At 46.2% G+C, this 23,356-nt stretch overlaps 1 long non-coding RNA gene across 1 annotated transcript; it reads right to left on the reverse strand.

Annotated features, from left to right (window-relative positions):
- Positions 1 to 1,221: 1,221 nt before the first annotated feature.
- On the reverse strand, positions 1,222 to 10,897 carry LOC129495790 (uncharacterized). Its single transcript, XR_008661611.1, has 3 exons — positions 10,813 to 10,897; positions 2,098 to 2,230; positions 1,222 to 1,792 (listed from the first exon to the last, which is right to left on the reverse strand). It is a non-coding gene; the product is annotated as an uncharacterized LOC129495790 (long non-coding RNA).
- Positions 10,898 to 23,356: the final 12,459 nt, after the last annotated feature.

The following is a 23,356-nucleotide window of genomic DNA, read 5'->3' on the forward strand; positions in this document are numbered from 1 at the left end:
GCTCCCCATGGTGGGGTTCATGCGCTGTAAGGGCCTGGAAATTGGAGAGGAATTTACCTCCTGCTGCCGAACATTACATAACAATCAAGGGAAACAAGCAGAGGCAGGAGGGGGCCTCCTCCTCAGCTGGCACTGGCAGCCTGGCACAGCAAAGGAAGTAAGCCTGGGAGCTTTCTGCTGGGCTCTCAAGCCCTCAGCAGCACTCCTACAGGAGTGGGCTCCAGGGTGGCCCAGCAGAATCTGGCATCAGAGCCTGCCCATGGTACATCAGCCAGCAACTTCTAGAAGGGATAGGTGAAGAGGCAGGCTCCAAATGGGAGAGTGCTGCTATCAGAACCCATGTCACAGACCCTAACTGCACTTATGGACTATGCATCAATCAATACCTCCCCAATTTGCCATTGGGAATGATTCAAATAAGACCTGAGATTGACATCTGCAACATGAGAGCCCATGGAACAGAATGAAGATGAGCGGGGACACGGGACCAGATCAGCACAGGCCTCAGGGGTCATACTGAGGAAATGGAATTTACTTTCAAGTCCTTGAAAAATCCCTAAAGGGCCTCTCTTTCTCCTAGCCCAGCTGCCTCCCTAGAAGTAACCATCGGATAGATGGGCAAGTGGTAGCTGATGGGCAATGTAGTTCTGATGAACTCACAAGGAACATGAGTTCATGTCCATTTATTAAAGCAAGCCCAGGAGGCACCCCAGTTGGCAACGTTGGGAGGCACTGACTCCCCATCCAGTATACATCAGAGGGTAATCCTCCATTCTGAAACGATGGCTGGGCCTCAAAGACACCTTCCTATCCTGAATGAGCCACCTGAGACAGGTTCCCGGGTTCCATTCTTTACCGCTGCCTCTGTCACCAACACATGTGCCAGCCTAGAAATTACAATAAAAATTGTAAAAATAAAAGAACCTTATGTTCCAGTGAGATCTTACATAGACGCCCAGTGTATTTACCACCATCAAAATTAGCAAATTCTCGGTTGCCCGTCATCCTGATGTGCGCACTCCTTGAGGGCAGTGAGCACATCGTCTGTCTCCCTCAAAGAGGCACTTCCCGTGCCCAGAAGAGGCTCTAGGACAAAGTGGATATGGAAAATACTTGTTCCATCTGGAAAGGAAAGGATTGGATCAGATGCAGTTTCAGTAAGGCATCAAATATTAAGTGAAAACCACTGTATGCCAAGTTTTGCAGTCAGCGTTCAGGGTATAATGGTGAACAAATGCCTCTACTTTATTCATAGTCTAGTAGGAGAAATAAACATTAATAGATGTAAATTTACAACTGGATGTGTGCTAGCAAATAGAGGTACCTAGGGCTACAGATTTATAGCAAGAAGGACTCATTTAGTTACAGGAAAGTCAGGGAGGCTTCCAGGAAGAGGTGTTATTTGGGTGTTAGGACCCAAAGGAAAAGTAATACTTAACTAGGCTAGTGGGGCAGCGGAGGATGGAATTGCATTCCAGTCAGAAGGAGCAGCAGGTGCAAAGCCCTCCAGCAGAAGAAGTACGCCCTCCTGACCCTATCTATCAACCATAGCATTTCCACATTGGTCTGTTTCACATATTGAGCTTTCAAGATAACATTCTTTAGAAAAAAGTGTTTAGCAGCTAAAACAAATGCTGGAAGTCTACATAACAAAATAACCTCAAAGGGCCCTACTAGCTCTTAAAATTTTCTATGTACCGACTTGGAGTGAAGCATGGCTTGTATGCAGAGGTCAGGGCCAGAAGTCAGAGGTCAGAGGTGACTGAACACACCCAGGGCCTTGACTGGTGAGCTGTGGATAATGAAAACACAATGTTCATTTGTTTAGGTTTTTTTTTTTCCCCTCTGCATTCTAGACACACATCTCATGATTCTGGTCATTTCTAAGTGGGTTCAACATTTCAAAGTGGATTCCCAGAAGCAGGCATCTATTTGCCCTTACAACTTACAAAGTGCAATCAGTTAATTTCATTTCATCCATTCATCAAATATTTGGTGATAATATGCGTTAAGACATGTCCTTGGTAAGACATGTAATATGGAAATAAACAGGACATTGGCTCAACCCTCACAAAGATCAAAACTGCACGCACTTACCAGAGCTCTATCATGATAATGTTTCCCTGGAATGTCTGCTGTCCACCAGGCATTGTATTAGTCACCTCAGGTGCATCATCTCCTGCCATACTCACGACAGAACAATGAGATAAATACCAGTCCCATTTCAGATCTGAAAAATAGTTTCAGAGAAGTTAAGCAACTTGTTCAAGACCACAAACCTAGTAATTAGGGAGATCAGGATCCAAATTCAAATCCATCTAACTCCAGTCTGATGTCAATTAAAGAAATAAATTGAAGAAGTAAAATTACAAATAATTAGAAGAAGCTATAGGTAAATGTTTACCTGGCCTCATGCTGAGGATTTTCAAAGTATAGCAATAGAAGGGGGAAAAAAGGAGATTAATAACAATGACCATGTAAAACTTTAGAATTTCTACTTGTCAAAAATACCATAGGAACATTTGAAAGCTAAATGAGAAATAGAAAAATAGAGAGAGATCTCCAACATGACAGAGAAAGCTTTAATTGTCTCAATATGAAAACTTTTTATACATTGGTAAGTAGCAAAAAGAACTCTCTGACGGAAATATAGACAAAAGATACAAATCTCAAAAGGGAAGAGATAAAAACTATGCAATGACCAATAGGCACACCCAAAGTTATTATAAAAGTATTAGTAATCAAAACGATGAATAATTTAAGAACAAACAGTGTTACATCCTGCTTTTTTATTATTAAATTGGTAAAGATTTAAGACAATCAAGACAACCTTGGTATTGATAAATGTGCTATGAAATGAACACGTACAGACACTACATCAGTGTCTAGTGAGCATTTGACAATATGAATTAAGAGCCTTTAAAAAGATGATAACCTTTAACTCAATAATTTTACTTTAGAAATTTATCAGTGATACAAAGATGCATCCAGCAAGATGTTCACCACAGCATTATTTATAGTACAGAGAAACTATAAATCAAGTCAAAGTCCAGCAATAGGTGGACAGCAAAATCAATTTTGGAGTATCCAGATGATAGGGTAATATGCAGCCATTAAGAATCATATTTTTGAAGGAACTTTGGTTGCATGATCCATTTTATTTATCTACCTAAAAGGATATATACCAAAATGTATGACCTATTGCAGAGGCAATTCAAGGTGGAGAGATTGAAGATGGTTTATATTTTCTTTATGAGATCTGCCTAATTTTTCTGCAATTTGCCCGCATTACCTTGCAGTAATAAGTGCGCATGAATTTCTTCTACTTTCTAAATGAGCGTGCACAAGGCTCAGGTGCCTGCTTCCTCTGCCCAAACCTGCTTCTCTGCTTTAACTTAGTTCTGCAATTGACAAAAAAGAAAACAAAAAACAAAAGCCCCCGAGTCCCCTCTGACAGCTCCCTTCTTGGGTCATGTGTCTCCAGCTGGTCATTTCTACCGGTCCACTGCTTCACTTCAGGTTCCAGTCACCTCACTCCTATACTCAGCACTCACTCCTCACCGGATGCCCTGATCTTCTAGCCTCCAGCCCATCCCCAAACTCTTCTCAAACTCATTTTACATCTCTCAGCCAGATTGAGCCTCCTGAAGCAGAGAGAATAAATACCCTGTTATCTCCTGGCTCCAAAACCTTCTCCAAAACTCTCCAGCCCCTAAGAGTAAAATCCCAAAGCCCTTTACTGGGAACATAAAAACAAGAGCTACTGAAGGAGCAGCTTTGATTTATAATATAACTCATGGCTCCAGTTTCGTATGCAAGGTTGTGTGGCTAAGATAGAACCACCCTTAATTTTTTTTTTAAATGATGTTAAATGGCCTTGTTCCTGGGCCCAATCTTCCCTTTCCTCAGGTACCATCCACTAACCCACCCACGCTTCTCCCTCCCCTTGCCTCTCATACACCCACACTCAGCACCCAGTAGGTGCAGAGTTCAGGCTGCTGGGGGGGTGCAGGTGTTGTCAAACCTGGAGACAAGCCTGCCCCCCCCCCCCGACCCTGGCCTCACAGAGTCTCTCTTCCACCATAACTTTGTGATACTCTCTTTAAAGGATGGTGAAGGGGCTGTGACCTGAAAAAAAAAAATCAATGACTCTCCACTAATAAAGGTTCTTATGCGGTAAATGTGCTCTTGGGAAGCCAGATCCTGCCCTTCTCCACAGCGTTGGCCTGATGCCCCGGAGTGATTTACTCTGCGGTAACATGATGGAGCCTCCACCATGGAAGGGAATTAAATAAAAATGCAATAAAAGAGGACAAAATCAATCTGCTTACAGTTTTGTTTAATAAAAATTCATGAAGGATGGGCAGGCAGGCCCAGAAGCAATGTACCAGTTCTGCCAGAGGCTGGCTGGGGAAGCGCTGCTCGGGCTGCAGGCACAGGGTGGGGGCTTGACCGAAGGCCGGTGGAGCAAGCCCCCCACCCTGCAAGCACCGCACACTGGGTCCTGCTGGCAGTCAGTAAGGCCAGGCCCACCTCCCTGAAAGAGGGTGAACCAGCTAAGGCCAGGTTGATGGAAGACTTCTCCAAAGCTAAAGAAAGAGAAGAGACCTTTTCACATGGGATTCGTCTCCCTACAAACCAAGAAGCTCCACGTGTTCGCCGGTGACAATGACTGTCAAGCCCGACCAAGTATTTCCTTTCTGTCTTATGTGATAAGAACACTTAACCATGAGATCCACCCTCTCACCAAAAATTGAAGTGTGCAATACAGTGCTGTTCACCATCGGCACAGCATTGAACAAATCTCTAGAACTCATTCATGTTGCATAACTAAAACCTTACACCCACCGACTAGCAAATCCCAGTGTCCCCCGGCTCCGCTCCTGACAACTACCGTTCTACTCTCTCTACGAATTTGACTATTTCCCTTACCTCCGGTAAGTAAACTCATGCAGTTTTTGCCCATCTGCCACTGCCTTGTTTCATTTAACAAAATGTCTTCGAGGCCTACCCTTGTTATCACGTGTGGTAGGATCACTTTCTTTTCTGGAGTTGAATCATCTTCCATTCTATGTATAGACCACATTTTCTTATCCATTTATCTGTGGATGGACACTCCGGTTGTTTCCATGTTCTTGGCTATTGTGAATAATGCTGCATTAAACTTGGAACTGCAGATATCTCTTCGAGATCTTGATTTAAATCTTTGGATTAAATACTCAGAAGCGGGATTACTTAATCATATGGAAATTCCATTTCTCATTTTTTTGCAGACTCGCAATATTATTTTCCATAGTGGCTACACCATTTGCATTCCCATCAACCAAGTGTACAAGGGTTCCAATTTCTCCACATTCTCACCAACACTTAACTTTTGTTTTTTGATAAGAGCCATCCTCTTATCACTTTGATAAGAAGAGATATTTCGTTGTGATTTGAACTTGCATTTCCCTGATGATTAGTGAATCTGAGCATCTTTTCTTATACCTGCTGGCTGCTTGTACATCCTCTTTGGAGAAATGTCTATTCAGATCCTTTGCCGACCTTTTAATTAGCTTATTTGGGGAGGGGGGGGAGGTGTTTATTTATTTGTTTGTGGGGGGGTGATTTTGCTATTGAGTTGTAAGATTTCCTTATATATTTTGGATATTAATCACTTATGAGACATATATTTTGAAAATATTTTCTCCCACTTAAAACTTTGTGATACTAGCATAAAAACCAATGCTAGATAGACCAATGGAACAGAATAGAGAGCCCAGAAATAAGTTCATACATCTATGGTCAACCGATCTTTCCCAAGGGTGCCAAGAATACACACTAAGGAAAAAGCAGTCTCTTGACAAAATAGTGTTGGGAAAATTAGATTTCTACATACAAAAGAGTGAAATTAGACCCTCATTTCACATCATTTGTACAAGTCAGCTCAAAATGGATTAAAGATTGATTGATTGATTGATTGATTTTTGGATTAAAGATTTAAACGTAAGACCCAGAACTACAAACCTGCCTGGAGAAAACATAGGAGAAAATCTTCATGCTTCATGCCATTGATCATGGCAGTGGCTTTTTGGATGTGACACCCAAAGCACAATTAGATAAGTGGAACTACATCAAACTAACTAAAGCACTTTTACATAGCAAAGAGAACCATTAACAGAGTGAAAAGGCAACCTACAGAATTACTGACCAAGTATCACTTGTGGTAGAAACTATTTCTGTCCATAAAGTGTTTCTTCAGAACGGGTGGTTCTATGCAAAAGATTCCTTATCTTAGGTGGAAGGACCAGATCAAAGATCCAGTGCTCTATAAAAGGGCTAGCCCACTATGCCCTGCAGGCCAAATCTGGCCCACTATCTGTTTTAAATAAAGTTTTATTGGAATACAGCCACACACATTTGTTTACACACTGTCAATGGCTGCTTTTGCCCGACAGAGACAGAGCTGAGTTAGATAACACACGGCCTACAGAGCCTGTCTGGCCCTTTATAAAGAGGGAGTGTAGATCTCTGACCTACCCCTGAAGATCCCCACTCACCTCCCACAGGAACTCATTTATCCATTCAACCAAAACTATATAAGCTCTCACATGCCAAGCACTCTCCTTGGATGTCACAGAGAACAAAGACAAATAAGATGTGAGCCCTTGCCTTTAAGGGATTGTATTAGCTTTATTGTTGAATAACAAATTACCACAAGCTCAGGGGTTTAAAACAATGCCCATTTTTAATTTCACAGATGTATTTCACAGAAGTCCAAGTGGGCTCATCTAGTTCTCTGTTCAGTATCTCACAAGGAAGAAATTGAACTGTTAGCCTGGCTGACCTCTTATCTGAAGGCTTAGGGAAAATTTTGATTCCAAGCTCATTCAGGTTGTTGGTACAATCCAGTTCTCTGCAGCTACTATTGATCTGAGGTCCTGGTTTCCTTGCTGTCAGCCAGGGACCACCCTCTGCTGCTAGAGGCCACCCACATCACCTAGAGGTGGGCCCTTACATCTTCAAACTAGCCACAGTACATTGAGCACTTTCAAGGGCCACTTTCAAGGGCCCATATAACTAACTGTACTGAATCTATTTGGATAACCCAGGATAATCTCCCTATTTTAACATCAAATTGCCACATATCATAATCGTGGGAGTAATATTTCACAATATTCTCTCACAGGTTTTGGGTATTATAGTAGGGCATCTTTGGGGGATTATTTTATAAATTATATATGATATATGTATGAAAGATATATGTATATATATCTGATATATATATTGAAGATGTAAGGGCCCACCTCTGGGTGATATATATATATGATATATTTGGTATGATAAGCTAACTAGCTATAAGAGACCCCCTCATATTTCAGTAGCTTAAGAAGTAAAAGATATATTCATTCATATAGAACTGTCCAGGGTAAAGTTTCCAGGTCAGTGGAATTCTTTTTTTTTTCTTTTAAGATTTTATCTATTCATGAGAGACACACAGAGAGAGGCAGAGACATAGGCAGAGGGAGAAGCAGGTTCCCTGCAGGGAGCCTGATGTGGGACTCGATCCCAGGATCCTGGGATCATGACTCGAGCCAAAGGCAAATGCTCAACCACTGAGCCGCCCAGACATCCCAGATCAGTGGAATTCTTCTCCACACAGTCACTCAGGTATTCAGGCTGAGAGTGGCCTTGTCATCTTCAACACATGGCTTCCAACACCACCTGACTTGATGCCATCCCAAGCAGCCAGAAAGGGAATGAACACGGAGCAGCCCAGGTAGGGTATTTTATGGGCTAGGCCTGGAAATGCTTCAAAGCACTTTTGCTCATATTCTGTCAGAAATAAATTAATCACATTATCGCATCTAACTTGAAGAGGAAAAAAAGGAGATGAAGTCCAACTGGGTAACCATTTAGCCAGTACTTTTATCACAAAGGAGAAAAGAGAGGAAGGGTTTAGATGATCAGTAGGCTGTCTCCTACCCAAGCAGAAATAAAGGCAGTGATGGCTACGAATTGACATCGAATTACAGCCGCGGCCACTGTAACCATACATTTTGATATGTTCTAGTTTTTAATGCTTTTAAAAATATCCAAGTTGGTTCTGCTTAAGAAATTAATAAAAAGGAGAAGACATATACCAAAATAGCTAGATACCAAAAAATGAAGTAACAGATATCAAAGAGAGAGAGGAGAGAGAGATGGGTGAGATACTATGAAAATTATAAAAAGTAACCATAAAATCACTTGTGTTTGACTTAGTCTGAGAAACTATCTTTACTGAGGGCCATTCACTCTCTTCTGGGTGCTCACTGAATTAGTCTGAATGTCACCCAAATCTTCCTGGCTCTGCAGTGTATGCCCTACCCTCATGTGACCCTCCCCAACAAGAGGATTTAAGAAGTTGGCATTTGCACTAGGGGATTGTTAAGTAGAGAGTAACTCCATCCTGCCTAGGTTATGGAAAGATGACCTTGGCAGCAGGTGTCAAGTACATGGGATAGAAAGCCACCAATGAGGGAGGACCTCTGTTGGGCAAGTGTTTGAGGAAGTAAGGGTCCAGACCTCAGAAAGGACAAATATGAAAGGAAAGGAAAAGACATGGCAGAGAAATTCTGGAGACAGCAACCAGATTTTTGGAAGAGATGAAAATAGAGACAAGGAAAAGAACCTTGGTATCCTTAATTTTCAAGTCTAGGTGAAACTGTTTTTAACAGAAAGAGGGAAGCTAGAAGCTATAGCTGGGGTGAGAAAGAAGACACCACTGGGTTTAATTTGAGGCATGTGTTGGGTTTGATGCACTGGTAGGGACCACATTTAGAAACATCCCCAGGTAACTGAATGTGCTGAAGGGTGGTGCCATGGAGCTCTCAAGAAGTAGGAAGTGGAATTGAGGAGCCATGTGCAGAAGCAATGGGAGCAGTTGAGGTAATCAAGAGAAATGGGAGAGAAGTCAAGTCGCAGAGAAGGGCATCCTCACAAGATGTCAATGTGAAAGCAGGGGAAGAGCCCACAGAGGGGAAGGAGAGGAGGCAGAGGCAGGAGACTGGTGGCTCATGGCATCAGAGAACCCAGAACCCAAAGAAGATGGCATCTGCATTTACCTGGTTTTAGGAGCAAGGAGATAGTTGTGATCACAGAAAAGGAAATTTCTGGAGAGGGGTAAGGTGACCGATACAGAGCAAATATGAAAGACAGCCACCAAGGAATGTGAAAGCAAACGCAAGAATCACCAAATTCTCCCACTTATAAAGTACAAGTTTCTAACATAACTACAACTAGCTAGAGCCCCACTCACAGGCTGGCTGAGAAATTCCTTCTCTTGGGAGCTCCACTTCCTCTTTCAATATCAGTCTGTTTTAGCCATCTGTCCACTCTTAATTATACCAAAGAGGATGCAGGACTGGGACTTTCTCCACCTTTGGGCCAGGGAAAAAAAAAAAAGAGTCGGTACATCCTATTATGGAGACACAGAAACAAGTATGAGGAGTCTCCAGGGACACGAGAATGGAGGCTCGAGGTCCAGCTGCCCCGCAGACTTCCTTCCAGAGCTGGCCTTGCAGAAAGCGAGCTCTCTCACATGTGTTAGGGAATGAGAGGCCCCAGACCATTGTTTGGGGCTGTGAGATGAGTAGTGGCCCCAGAACGACCCGTCACAGCAATGGGTACCAGTGAGGCCAGTCAGCAGGACTGTGGGGCTTTCACTCCCTCCACTTCGTCCAAGACGTATGGCAGCAGATGTTAGAGCAGGGGAACTCGTTTACAGGCAAAGAGAGACCTGCCCTGGCTATAAGATGCTCCCAGTTGGGAAGACAGAAGATGAAGAGAATCAGGTAGTCCCCCCTACCTCCAGGAAGTCACCTTTGGGAAGAGAGAGCCATATGGAACAAGTCAAGCCCCAGGAACGAGTACAGCGGTGTTCCGGATGGTCAGCTGAAGCCAAAACCCAGGAAGGCTTTCAGGAAGAAGGGAGAGTACAAGAGCCCCGAAGAACAGGAGGGTAAGGCAGACAGCGAGGGCTCCCAGGGCAGAAGGGGTGCTCCTTGCAGGCCAGAATCTAGAGGCAGTGAAGCCCAAGGTAGCCTGAGCCAGGGGGATGGGAGTGCGGCCAGAGAGGGTCCCCGGCAGAGAAGGTGGTGAGCGGGGAGGCAGAGGGCTGGCTGTCAGGTGCTGACGAGGGCAGCCTGGGGCTCCGAGCATTCTCTTCCTCCTCGGCCACACTCAGTGGCTTGTTTGATTTCTCCATCAGTGTCCGGCTGACTTGTCTTTGGCGGGAGGACCGAGCTCTGGAGGGACCTGCTCATCGGGAGACTACCAAATGCCTATTTTATTTTCTCCAGCGTTGGCTCAGGGCAGGATGTCTCCTCCGGCCCGTGGCTGGCTGTCTTCATAACTGTGCTTTGATTGCCCCGTTTCTCCCAAGGGTTTTGGTCTTTACAACCTATTCCATGTGAAGGACTGCTGAGGCCTGGGGCCCGGGGAGTCTGTGCAGCAGGGAGCCTCCCCCTGGCTCTGGTCCAGCATCCCAGGAGCCAGCCCCCCAGGTGAGGACAGGTGGGGCACGCCCAGGCCCATGCGGACTTTGCCTGAGCCGTGCGCACAGAGGGAGTAAATGAGGATGGAAACCCAGCGCGTGCTCCACCCACCAGCAGCTTCCACGTGGACGAAGGGGCACCTTTGTCTGACTCCCCGGGGAGGGCCATGTGGGCTAGTAGTAGCCCCGACTCCTCCCTGCAGCCCAAGCCAGAGAGGGGCAGCCGTTCATGGGTCAGGGTACCACCTCGCCCCCCAGAGACCCCCCCCCCACACACTGAGTCCTACTCTCCTTACCCAGATCCCACAGGGCTCAGCCGGTCCCTCTCAGACAATAGCTGTGTTCTGGTCTTCAGAACAATACTCCTCAAACCTTAGCGTGCCTTAGAATGATCTGGATTACTCACTAAAACACCAGTTCCTGGGTCCCGCCCTCACAGTTCTGATTCAGCAGAGCTTGGAATTTGCAAGGATTCGCATTTTATAACATGTTCTCAGATGCTGCTGATGCTGCTGGTCCGGGGGCCACAGTTGGAGAAACACTCTCATGGCTCCTCCTCCTGGCTCAGCAAGAGGATGAAACCACCTCAAGGGCAGCCTCCCAGCCCCACGCAGCCTGGGTGTTCAATCAGTACGTATCGATTTTACTGAATGGGAGCAGTGAAGGGTAGATTGTTGATTGACTCTGGGATCCCATGAACAACTGGCTCCTTTGTGTCCAGCCCTATTAAGTTAATGGGAAGCTCAAGGGCACGGGCAGCGTAAAATGTGCAGGGAGGCAGGGCTTGACAGTCCGCAGTGGTGAACTCTGGAGAACCTCCTTCCAAATTGTCAAAAATAATAAAATAATAATGGTAGCCACCAATTATTAAGCCTCCTCTCCGCGCCAGGCCCTGAGCCGAGCTCCTCATGCAACCAGTCAACAAGGCTGCGAAGGGGGCACCGCGTGCACCCCCCGTTTTACATGTGAAGGTAAGAGGATCTCAGCCCAAGATCCCACAAGCAATGGGACAGCCCAGAGCTCCAAGCCCGCGTGCATCTGTGCGCCCTGCCACACTGCCTCCCCGAGGACACAGAGGAAGCCGGAGCTCGGAGGAGGCACGCTCCTGAGGAGAGTAGTCGCAGCCTGGACAGAGAATCGAGTGTGTGGAATCAAACAGCCTGATTCTGAAAGCTCGGCCTGCTGTTTACCCAGTGCACAAACTTGGGCCATCCCTTCACTGCAGGGCCTCAGTTGTCTGAACTGTGAAATGGAGCTAATGCCAGCCCGGGGATGCTATGGGATGCAATGAGAACGGACACAAAATGCCTGGCACAGCGTCTAGCTCTTCCTAAGGGCTCAGTCATGTTATTATCTCTTGAAACGGGTGCCCTCTTCAAGTCCATGTTTCGGAGCGACAACTCAGAGGCACATTTAGGAATTTTGTCCAACAACCCTGCGGCAGAGCTGAGGCGGGGAATGAAGAAGCAGGTGCAGACAGCTACAAAGAGGCTGTTGCCATAGTCCCACTGAGGCCTCAGCTCAGCAGGGCAGGCAGGAGGGTGGGTGTACAGAACTCAAACACCCACAGTCACTTAGAGAATCAACTCGAGGGCCCCCCACATCCCCAGAAGTGGAAAGGGGTGGCAGTTCTAAAAACCTTTATTCAAGGGAGTGGCCATGCCTGGTGAACACCCACAGGCAGGAGTTGAGCCTGTAGGATGCCACACGGAAGTCTATGACTCCAATATGCTGGGGCTTTACCTCCAGAAGCCCTCGGTGTGGCTGTCCCCAGACCAGCCAGGGAGAAGAAACCCAGGAGGCCCCAGATGGCCTGAAAGACAAGCTAATACAGTGGGCATTGGGGGAACACACTCCTATGTCTATAAGCACAGCTGTCACTGGCCAGCAGTAACCTTGACTTCTGTGAGCCTCAGTGTTCTTATCTATAAAATGGGAATGATAGAAGTGAGGCCTATATTCAGGCTTGCTGGGGGAGATGCATGCTGAGCTCTCAGCCACAAGGTTTGCCATCGAGCAAGCTTTATAAATACTAGCAGCTATTACGCTTCGTTGTGTTTATACCCGGGAGATCTTAGAGAAGGCTACAAACACTGGGTCTCAGCTTTCTCATTCCTAAACGAGTATGTTAATAGAATTTATCCCCAGAAAACTGTTTCAAAAATGTAATAAGGAGCACCTGGGTGGTTTAGTGGTTGAGCGCCTTCCTTTGGCTCAGGTTGTGATCCTGGGATCCTGGGATCGAGTCCCACATCTGGCTCCCCACAGGGAGTCTGCCTCTCCCTCTGCCTCTCTGTGTGTGTCTCTCATGAATAAATAAATAAAATCTTTTTAAAAATGAAATGAGGTCATGTATATCATGGTCTTAGCATACAGTGAGCACTCAATAAGAGTTAGAGATGATTTGTAACCAGAAGCACAGATAACCCCACAGCGAGGGTGGTCAGCTGTCCCCATCTGCCAGGGACCAGTGCTAAACTCTTTAGCACTGAGAGTTTCGTGTCCTGGAAATCCCTCTGTCTCAAGCAAACCAGGACAGTTGGTCACCCTCCAGCAGCCCGCGGGCCTGGAGCCCTACTTGCTCTCCCAGACAGTGGACGGGGCATTTCTGCCTATGTCAACCTACCTCTTGGAAGTGAGGCCAGGCTCTGAGCTGCCCCTGGAGTCTAAGGGGCCCAGGATTCCAGGGCCAGTGTTCTTGGGACAAAGGGTCTCAGCAAGGCTCAGAGAGTCCCAGAGACAGAGTCTGGGCCCACATTCAGACTTTGGTAGGTGACAGACCCCAGGCTAGATCCCAAGCAGAGGGACAGAACGAAGGGACAGTGGGGATGCTCTCTGAGGGTCCTGCTGGAATCAGAGCCGGGAGGGAGCTGACATGAATAATGCAGGAGAGGAAGCGCAGGGCGGGAGGAGCTGCCACTGGCGCCCAGCCTGTTCCCAGCCAGGCTGCTGCCGAGCACGAAGCCTCCCAGCTGAGCCTGGGAAGCAGTTATCACTGGTGGGTGATTAAGTTACTAATCCTTCAGGGAGAAGACATTTAGAGGCCCATATTAAAGCAGCGCGCGGCAAAATTACATTCCGTTTCAATTTAGTTTAGCAATTCCCGTGATTTAGTTAAATGAAAAGCAATTGTTCCAATTAATAGTATTGAATGTTATTCGTCAAAAGTGTCAAAACAGCTCTGTGGCTGCATTAGTAACCCATTCTCTTGTCAGAGCTCTGGGTAATTCCCCGGGATAGGGTGGGGAAATGGTAGGGTGTGGGGGCTTTGGGGGAAAGGTCAAAGTCAGAGAGGGCATTTATGTGCAAGAGTGCTCCTGTGTAAGCTCATGTGCTGGTGACCTCTGTGCCCGGGTGAGTGTGCGTGCGGGCACGTGTAGGGTACGTGTACGGATCCAAACTGTCCCGAGTGTGCATATTTATATGTACTTATGTGTCCATATGCTTGAGTGTGCCTGAGGAAGTGACTGGGCACGCAGTGTGCATATGGCAGCGGGGTGTGCACCTGCGTGTTGCCAAGCATATATATGTAAATATGTGCAAGGGCCACATGTGCCCATGGATGTGTGCATATGGGAATTTGTGTGCGTGTACCCACAAGTATTTAGATAGTTATGTACTCAAGTGTGTGTGTGGACGCACACTGTGACCTTGTGGCTGTGTTGCTGTCCGAGGCAATGCGTTGTGAGCGTGCATGGGTATGCACATTTGGCTACATCTGTATGTATTGTACATGTCTGCCTGAATCAGGGCAGGAGGTGCAGGGTGCTTGCTGCCTCCACCGTTTAAGAGAAGACTCATCAGTTTCCATCCTTACGCCACAATTAGTGTTTTGGCTTGTCTCTGGGATCATTCAAAAGCAGTTCCCACGGGGTCAGAGGCCTTTTCCATCATGTTCACAGCCATATTCTCAGGACCTAGAAGACAGCCTGGCCCATGACATACACTGATTAACTAGATTAATAAATAGATGGAGAATGGATAGATGAATGGACAGATGGACGGATGGACAGGACAGACAGCTGTAGGTTCCTGGTTCTTTCAGGCCTCCCGCTCATGTGGCTGGGCTCCCCAGTCTTCTTGGTATGAATTCCAAGCCCCTCTGGCTTTCAGCTTCAGCCCCCTGGGGCATCCTTGGAAAGCTCCATACTGGGCAGGCAGTTGGCTCAGAAGGTTCACAAGCTGCCAGAAACAGCCAGGGCTAAGAACAGGAGGGGCAGGGACTTCTTTAGAGAAGCTGGAAAAAAAAATGCTAAGCTTGCCTAGCCAGACAGGCTCAAAATGATGCAACCAAGATGGGCCCTTCAGGGCTCATATACCCTCAAGCCAGGATTCCCACATCTGTCCTGTGTCCCTTGCCTGCAGCCGCTAGTCCCTGCTGACTCTAGCCCAGACCTGTTTTTCTCTGTCTCTGATTTTCTTCCTGCCCCTGACCCTTTCCACAGCATGGGGAAGCCAGTTCCCACCTCCCTCTGTCCCGATGCTGGTGCAGCTCATCATCATCCCATTGCCATGGACAGGAAGACAAAGGCAATCTACAAATGGCTTCCTATCTCCAGTGTCCTCACCTTCCGGACTTCCCTGGGCCTTGGCTCTCTCTGGAGCGGACAAGACCCAGAGCAGGCCACTTTGTGCGGCTGTCCTTCCTGCCTATCATTTTGAGCTTTGGTGGGGGTTAGTCTGGTCCACCTGCTGTCAGGGCCTGCCCCCTAGTGGCTGACTCTGGCCCATGCACCACCCCCACCCCAGGGCACCAACTCGGAGCAGGGTGCCCCCCTCAGTCAGCCTCAGCCAAAAAGAATCCCCGAGTCCTTGCAAAGGCTCTACAGCGGCCTGTGAAAAATAATAAAAGGAAACGTCGCTAAAGCGGACTAGGAAGGCTAGAAGGGGAGGCCGGAAGGGGTAGCCATTCCACTCCGCATCAATTACAGGAAGAATGATGAGTTACAGACCCCAGAAGAGGAGTCTCAACAGGAAAGAACCATCAGTGACAGGCCCCACCAGGGAAACATGTAATTGCACCCCTACAAGAGATCAACCACCCCAGCCACTCAGCCAGCCAGAGACCGCCATCACCCCGACCTGCTTTGCTCCAGTGGACTTCCCTCCAAACAACCCCTCCCAACTTCCTCCTTCTTCTCCATAAAATAATGTTCCTCCTCTTTGTTGGACTTGCCTATGGTTTTTGCCATAGCTTGCACGTCCCTGATTGTAATTCTCTGCTATTGGCAAATAAACCCATTTTTGCTAGTAAAATGATTTCCATCTCTTAAGTTAACAGGTCCCATTTGTCCCTTTCCAGATGCAGCCACAGCAGTGCCAGCTCCCCCCACCCAGATGCACACGATGGAGGCCTGGCTGCCCAGAGTCTGCATTGCCCTCGACACCCCCCCACCCCCCAAGGGCTATCTGGGCGAGCGGTTATCCATCAGGATAGTGATTAAGCACGAAGAGGAAGTGTTAGGATGTGATCCCTGAACTCGCCAGGCTCATAAAGACAATAGCTGGGACGGCGGCGAGAGGCACCAGGCGTCCTGTCTATTTTGGGGAGGCCCTGGGCATGGCTGCCCAGCACCGAGGGCATCCTGGGGATCGTTAGTTAATCCGTGTGGGAGTGACGGAGACAGGATAGAGGGTCCGGGAGGCCTTCCGCCAGCCGTTTCCTCCCAGCCCGCCAGGCCTGCTCCATACTCCGCTCAGGGAGCCCCCGGCCCCGGCCCCTGGAGACCCAGCCTTGCCAGCTCTCTGTGGTAGACCGAACCACCCTCCCCTGCTTTCAAAGGCTTTTACTGAGAGATTAGAGGGCCCGGCCTTTCTGGGATCCACTCTTTGTTTTCTCCCGGAGGGAGGCAAAGGAAGAAGTAAAACACCATCAGCCCCATCCAGGCTGAGGCAATGGAGAATACCTTGAAATATCCCTCTGGTGCTTAGTTCCCACGGCCTGGACCCCTTTGAGCCCAGAAGTAGCAAAAGGTTAATTGCTGGGACCTTCGGCTCCACAATGGGCTGGAGCCAGAGAGCCAAGCATTAAATATGCAATTGTTAAAAATCCCTCTCCCCCCTTCTCCTGCTCTCCCAGGGGTTAAACAGTCTGGAGCTGAAACTGACCGCAGCATAATACCCCAGAAACCGGCAACTCTGTTCAACATGCAGTACCAGGCATGGCCCCCTTTCCTGGTCCCTGGCTGCAAGTCAACACACCCAGACGACAGGGTTGGAGAGCATTGTTTGTGACAGCTTTAGGGCCACAGAGACTCGGTGTACACATCAGGCACATGGTTCCTGGCACCCAAACCCCACTCCATCCAGCCTGGCAGGGACAGGAGATTGGTCCTGTGGGTCAGCAGATGTGGGCCCTCCCTGCAGATGTTGCTTGGGTCACGTCACTGCACTGATCCTTCATTTCTCAACAGGAAGACAGGAGCCGTGATGGCCCATTCTCAGACTAGAACTTGATAGGCTCCTCCTGAGGATTGAATAGACCATTGCTTGTGAAACCTTTAGCACACTGAGGCCATCGTGGGACTGGCTGATAGTAACTGTTGGGTAAACCAGCTGTTGTCACTGTTTATTGTAGTATTTTTACTTCCCTCTTAAGGTATTTTAAAGCTAAAATAAAAGAATAGAGATAAGAAGATTTGTGCTATTTTTTTCTTTAAAATGTTTCCAATAATGTAAGCCAAAGATGGCCCCGTGCCTTCTTCAGTTGTGCCGGCACCCAGGCCTGAGCACAAGGGTAAGAAGCCAATGGCTAGCAGGTAACCAGCCACGCCACTTAGCAACTTTTAAGGAATGTGGCATTTTCTAACATAATAAAAAAGTTCTGGTGCTTTCCCTTTGCACTTGGGCTATGTACCTCAATGTTAAGTTTTTGCAAACCCAACTTCCTTGCTCTTAGGAACATAGCACCCAGGGAAGACCTGATGGCAGGTGGCCACTCAGATTTTCAGAAAAAGGAAGACTTTACCAGCTGCTTTTCTGGAATCATATCAAAAGCAAACATTGAGGTCAGAAAACATGAGTTGTGTTTTCCTCAGGAGGGACCGTCTCTGGCCCTTGGGTGAACAGATTACCTCATCTTTGTCCTTCAGCCCCGAAGGGATGCCTCTTGGGGGGGCAGAGATACCAAGAACCACGGGCTCCTCTGTCATCCTCTCCTCTCTGTGCCAGCAGACCCTGTGTTTCGCAGGGCCAGCAGGGCAGGGGGTGGCTTGCTGAGGAGCAGCAGAGATTAAATCATGCAAGAGACTCATCTGGACTCAAGCCTACCTCTGGGTGGCCTTGCACAAACACTGGCATCCCTTTGAGCTTCCATGTCCATGTCTGCAAAACAAAGATAATAATGCTAACCTCAAAATTCTGGGAGAAAGAGTCTATGCAGCAATATGGGAGAAAATCCCTACAGTGTAATTAGTGTTTAGGACGTATTTGTTGAAGCTCTTCCTTATCACTCTGCAGTTTTTGCCTGGGGAGGGGGCAAAAAAAAAAAAAAACATGGTGTTAACTAGGTCTACTATTGCTTATTGTCCAAGAGGAGCACAGGCCCAAGGAGGCAGAGATCCACTTCTGACCACCTGCGCAGGCCTGTGGCTGCAGTGTGTGTAGGACCTCTGTTCTGCAGATCTTTCAAGAGCCCGGGTAGTCAAGAGCGTAACTGGCAGCTGTTCCACACAAAGCAAGGTGCTCTGAGCAAGAGGGTGAAGCCTCAGAACCTCAAATCTTTGGACAAGGCCAAAATGATAAAGGCCTGACCATCACTACCTGAGAAGAGGAATCCCTGACACTTTGCAGCCTGTATGTGAGTGCCTGCGCGGGCATGTGTGCATGAGGACCTGTGTGCATTCACATGCACGTACTTGGGCACTTATGGATGCACATTTCCTCCTTCGGGTTTCTATTTGAGTGCATGTGTTCTGTGTACCCATACTTCCTGGGCATGCATGCACAGGGAATGGGGAGATATATATATATATATATATATATCACTCACACGCGTCGGCATGAGGTTTGTGTGCCTACTTTGAGGTTTGCTGCCTGCGTGCAAGTGTGGGGTTACACTTATGAATAAGTGAACATGGTGCTGCACATTCCTGTGGGCGCCACTCTGGCTGCAGGTGAATGAAAGTGCAAGCATGCACATGTGTGCTTGTATGTATTTTTAGGAACAGAAAGTACAAATAAACAGCATAAACAAGATGGTTGGGAGGAGGGGGGCTTTAAATACTTAGGAAGACAAACAACCCCCACAAGGACTTTGGAAAGCACTCATTAGGTACAAATAATGTATATGCTAATTACAAATTACTCTTTTCTGCTCATTAAAGCAGAACTGCTACACTTTATTAGTTCAGTTCTGGGCACTCTGCACACTCGAAAATAATAAAAATGGCTTTGGGGTCAGGAAGATGCCTGCACAGGGCTCAGGGAGCCATCTCAGGCTATGTGAATGGTCACCCGGACCAGGGGCCAGGGCACAGATGTTGACTTCTGTTTGTCCCCGCCACCCACGTTCAATCAGTCATCAGATTCACTCAAGTCTACCTCCCTCCCTCCATCTCCACTGACCCTGCACTGGGGTGGGCCCCCATCCCTCCTCTGACAGCCCCTGCCCAGCTGCCCAGACTGCCCCCTGATTGGCTCACCCTCCCTCCAGCTGACTCCAATCCATCCCCTGAGATGCCATCCACTCCATTCCCACCTTAAAATCCCCCCACTGTTTTGCCATCACCAATGAGTAAAGCTCCAGCCCCATCACTTGTCCACCTGCGATCTGGCCCCTGAGTGCCTCTGCAGCCTCGCCACCTGCACTTGACACCCATGAATATGGAGTGACTCCCAGATGGTTCCCTGAGCCCATCCTCCACCTCATTGAGCAGGTCTTCCTCTCTGTCCCAGCCCCCCTGGCCAGCTCTGCACGGTGGGCTTGCCCTTACTCTTGTAAACCCCAGCCCCAGGGGCTTCTCCTTATTCTTCCTCTGCGTTTTGCACCCAAGCACGTGTTTGATTCTTTGCTGTCCATCTCCCGAACTAGACTGCAGGCAGCGGCTTTGTTCTGTTGACTGCTATGTGTATGTGCAGAGCCTAGGACAGTTTCTGGCACATAGTAGACCTTCATTTAATATGTGCTGAGTGAAAACTTAATGCCCTTACTATGCTGCTCGACCCTCCACCTCACTGTAGCTGATAAGAGCTGCTTCGCCCCCTGGGGACCTAGGGTTTTCATTATGATTAAATACTAGCTTGAGCTCCGCATCCTGTATTCTGAGGATGTCCTTCTCCTCCCCCAGGACCACTGCTTTGTGATAACTTCCAGGTCTATTAATCAATCTTGCTCTTTTCAGAGTGGAGCAGTGTGAACTCAGGTGCACCACCTAGGGGCTGAGAGGTAAAACAACTCTCAGAAACAGAAGGCACCAGAAGCAGCCTCCTTGGTGGCCAGCAGGACGCCATGGCAGCAGTCATCATGCCCAACACACTTCTATCTGAGGATGATGAGTCAGAAGAGGCTCTCAGTCTCAGCTTTGGCGATATGTCCAGAACAAGTCCCTGTCACACATTCTAGGTCCCCGGCAAAAGTCCAGGCTCTGCTCCCCACAGCTGTCCTACTTTTGTTTTCCCTTTGTGCTCTTTCTACCCAACTGACTACTGCCTGTCCATCTGATTCAATCAAAGAAGTTCTCACATGGGACCTGGAAAGTCAAATCACTTTGTTCCTCCAGATGCTTAACAGTCCTATGTGAATATTTAATTCAACCTCTTCCTCCTAGGTTTCTAGTTTCAGATACTCAGAAGTATGGACTTGGTGAAACCACAATTTTCTGCTTACAACCTTTTCCAAAGCCACTGGTCATCCCCTCACTTCAAATCTTCCTAACAAAAGTATGCACTCATGTTCCTCTTCCCAGAGATATTCTTCACAATAACTTCATATCCCTCCCTATAACACAGAAGAAGTTCTCAACTTTTAAGAGTCAACATCCTTTACCAATATCCAAATATTTCACCTATCTGGAAATGTTACAATTATATGTTAGGTTAGCCTCATTCAAGGCACATCAAGACTTTTTCAAAACAATTTTTAACCCATCAATTTCTCTATCCTAAGCTCCAACCCAGGCTTTTTCCTGAAAATCTGGAACATCTAGAGGGAGGATGATACCACCTTTCCACTCCTTCTCAACTCAGGAGTCTTAAGAATTCTTGGAGTTTCCTAAAGAGCTAAAATCTGAACAGGAAGATCTAGCAAAGAACACATGAGAAAGAAAAGCAGTTGTCAAATCAATGTAAGGAAAAGGGGGGGGTGTTGCTAAATGGACCCAACTTTGAGGGGTTTGCAAGGTTATGTGCATAAATGAATGGCAGGGAATTTCTCTGTAAGGAGTGCAGCTGAAGTCTGTCCAAATATGACAAAAAGAAGATCCAGACAAATGGAGAGATATACCATGTTCATAGATAGGAAGACAATAATCTGAAGATGGCAATTGTCTCCAAAAGCAATCAATCTATAAATTCCGTGAAAAATCTACCAAAATAAATAAATAGTGACATACTACAAGTTGATCCCCAATTCATAAAGATGAGCAAAGAGCAAAGAATAGCCATGATAATTTTGAAGAACAAGGAGGAAAAGAAGGAAGAGAATGAGGGTGGAAGGAATAATTTCCTCTACTAGATAAAAATAATTATTCTTACAACTCAATAATAAAAACACTCAGCTTTAAAATTGGCAAAGGATTTGAATCCAGATTCAAACACAATAACCAATAAACCCGTGAAAAAATACTCAAACTCATTAGTCATCATAGAAATGCAAATCCAAACCACAGTGAGATATCACTTCTCACCTACTAGGATGACTATAATCAAGAAAAGGAAAATTCATGGGTACTGATGAGGATGCGGAAAAGTTGAAATCCTGGTGGGAATTACTGGTGGGAATAAAATGGTGCATCCAATTAAAAAATAATGCCATAGTTCCTCAACAAGTTAAATGTAGAATACCATATGACCCAGCAATTCCACTCCTAGGTATATGGTCAAGAAAATTGAAAATATATATTTATAAAAAAAGAGACAGTACACAAAAATTCATAACACCACTATTCATAATACCTAAAAAGTGAAAAAAACAAGTGTCCATCAATTAATAAATGGATAAACAAATTGTAGTATATCCATACAATAGAATGTTATTCAGCCATAAAAAGCAGTGTGGTACTATTACATGCTATAACATGGACAAACCTTGAAAACATTACATCACATGTATAAAATATCCAGAATAGGAAAATCTATTAACAGAATGTAGATTAGTGGTGGCTGAAGGTTGGGTAGGAGTGGGGTTGGATGGGATGAGGAGTTTGAAGATGATTCTTATGAATATGAGGTTTCTTTCCAGGGTGATAAAAAATGCCCTAAAACTAATTGTGAAGTGATGGTTGCACAACTCTCTGCACGAAAGACACCACATAGTACACTTTGAAAAGATGAACTTTATGGTGTGTTAATTATAATCTCAGTTTTTGAAAACAGTAACTATAAAGTTTCAGTAACTAAACCATGCAGTGCTGGTATAGGGAAAAACAAAGCAAAGAAAGAACCCTGAAGCTTACCCCCATGTAAAGGAACTTGGTATAGGACGGAGTTGACATCACAGATCAGTGGAGAAGGAGATCCCTGGGTGGCTCAGTGGTTTAGTGCCTGCCTTTGGCCCAGGGCGTGATCCTGGAGACCCGGAATCAAGTCCCACATCAGGCTCCCTGCATGGAGCCTGCTTGTCCCTCTGCCTGTGTCTCTGCCTCTCTCTCTCTCTCTCTCTCTGTGTGTGTGTGTGTGTGTGTGTGTGTGTGTCTCATGAATAAATAAATAAAATCTTAAAAAAAAACCAGATCAGTGGAGAAATGCTTTAATCAGTAAGTGGTGCTGTACCACTGCCTCTCTATATGAAAAGTAAAATAAAATTTAATCCCACAGCATGCCACTTACACACATGAATTTCAAATAAATTGAAGAACTTAAGTGTAAAAATTAACTGTCAAACTTTCAAAAGAAAATACAGCAAAAAAAAAAAAAAACCTTTACAGCATTATGATAGCGAGATTTTCAAACAAGACCAAAAAGCACAAACCTAAATAAGAAAGATGGATAGTGTTCTATATTAAAACTTAAATTTTTGGAAGAACATACAACATCATAAATAAAGTAAGAGGGTAGCACATAATCAACAAAGGGTTGGTTGGTTTCTGGAATGCTTAAGAACACCTAAAATTAATTTTCGAAGTCAATCAAACAATACAAACAATGTAAAAACGTGCAAGGATAGGAACCAGCAATTTACAGAAAACACCAATGACAAATGTGAAAAATCCTCAAAATCACTAGCAATTGGGGAAACACAAATTAGAACAATGAGGCATCACTTCTCACTCTTCATATTTTAAGTATTTCTAAGTTTGCAAGGAGGATGTGAGGAAATGAAAATTCTGATAAACTCTTGGAGGAAGTATAAGTTGATATAACCATTGTAGAAAGAATCTGCCAGTGTGCTCAGCTATTCCCACTGTAGATCTGTGCCTTGCAGGGAAGGAAAAACACAAATGTACAGGGACCCATGACTGCAGATGCTCTTTGCAGCACTTTTTGTAATAGTGAAACCCTGGACATTACCAAGGTCAGGGAAATGGATAAGGAAAGGATAGAAGATAGCTAAAATTTAGTGTAGAAGTTCAAATGAATGACTTAGGCCTCTGTGGATCAATGTGGATACATCTCAAAGACATGACATGCATTAAAACTTTTCAAAATTATATGTGATATGATTTATATAAATTTTAAATATCC

The sequence above is a fragment of the Nyctereutes procyonoides genome, unplaced genomic scaffold (assembly GCF_905146905.1).
Source record: "Nyctereutes procyonoides isolate TBG_1078 unplaced genomic scaffold, NYPRO_anot_genome, whole genome shotgun sequence".
Classification (NCBI taxonomy): Eukaryota; Metazoa; Chordata; class Mammalia; order Carnivora; family Canidae; genus Nyctereutes; species Nyctereutes procyonoides.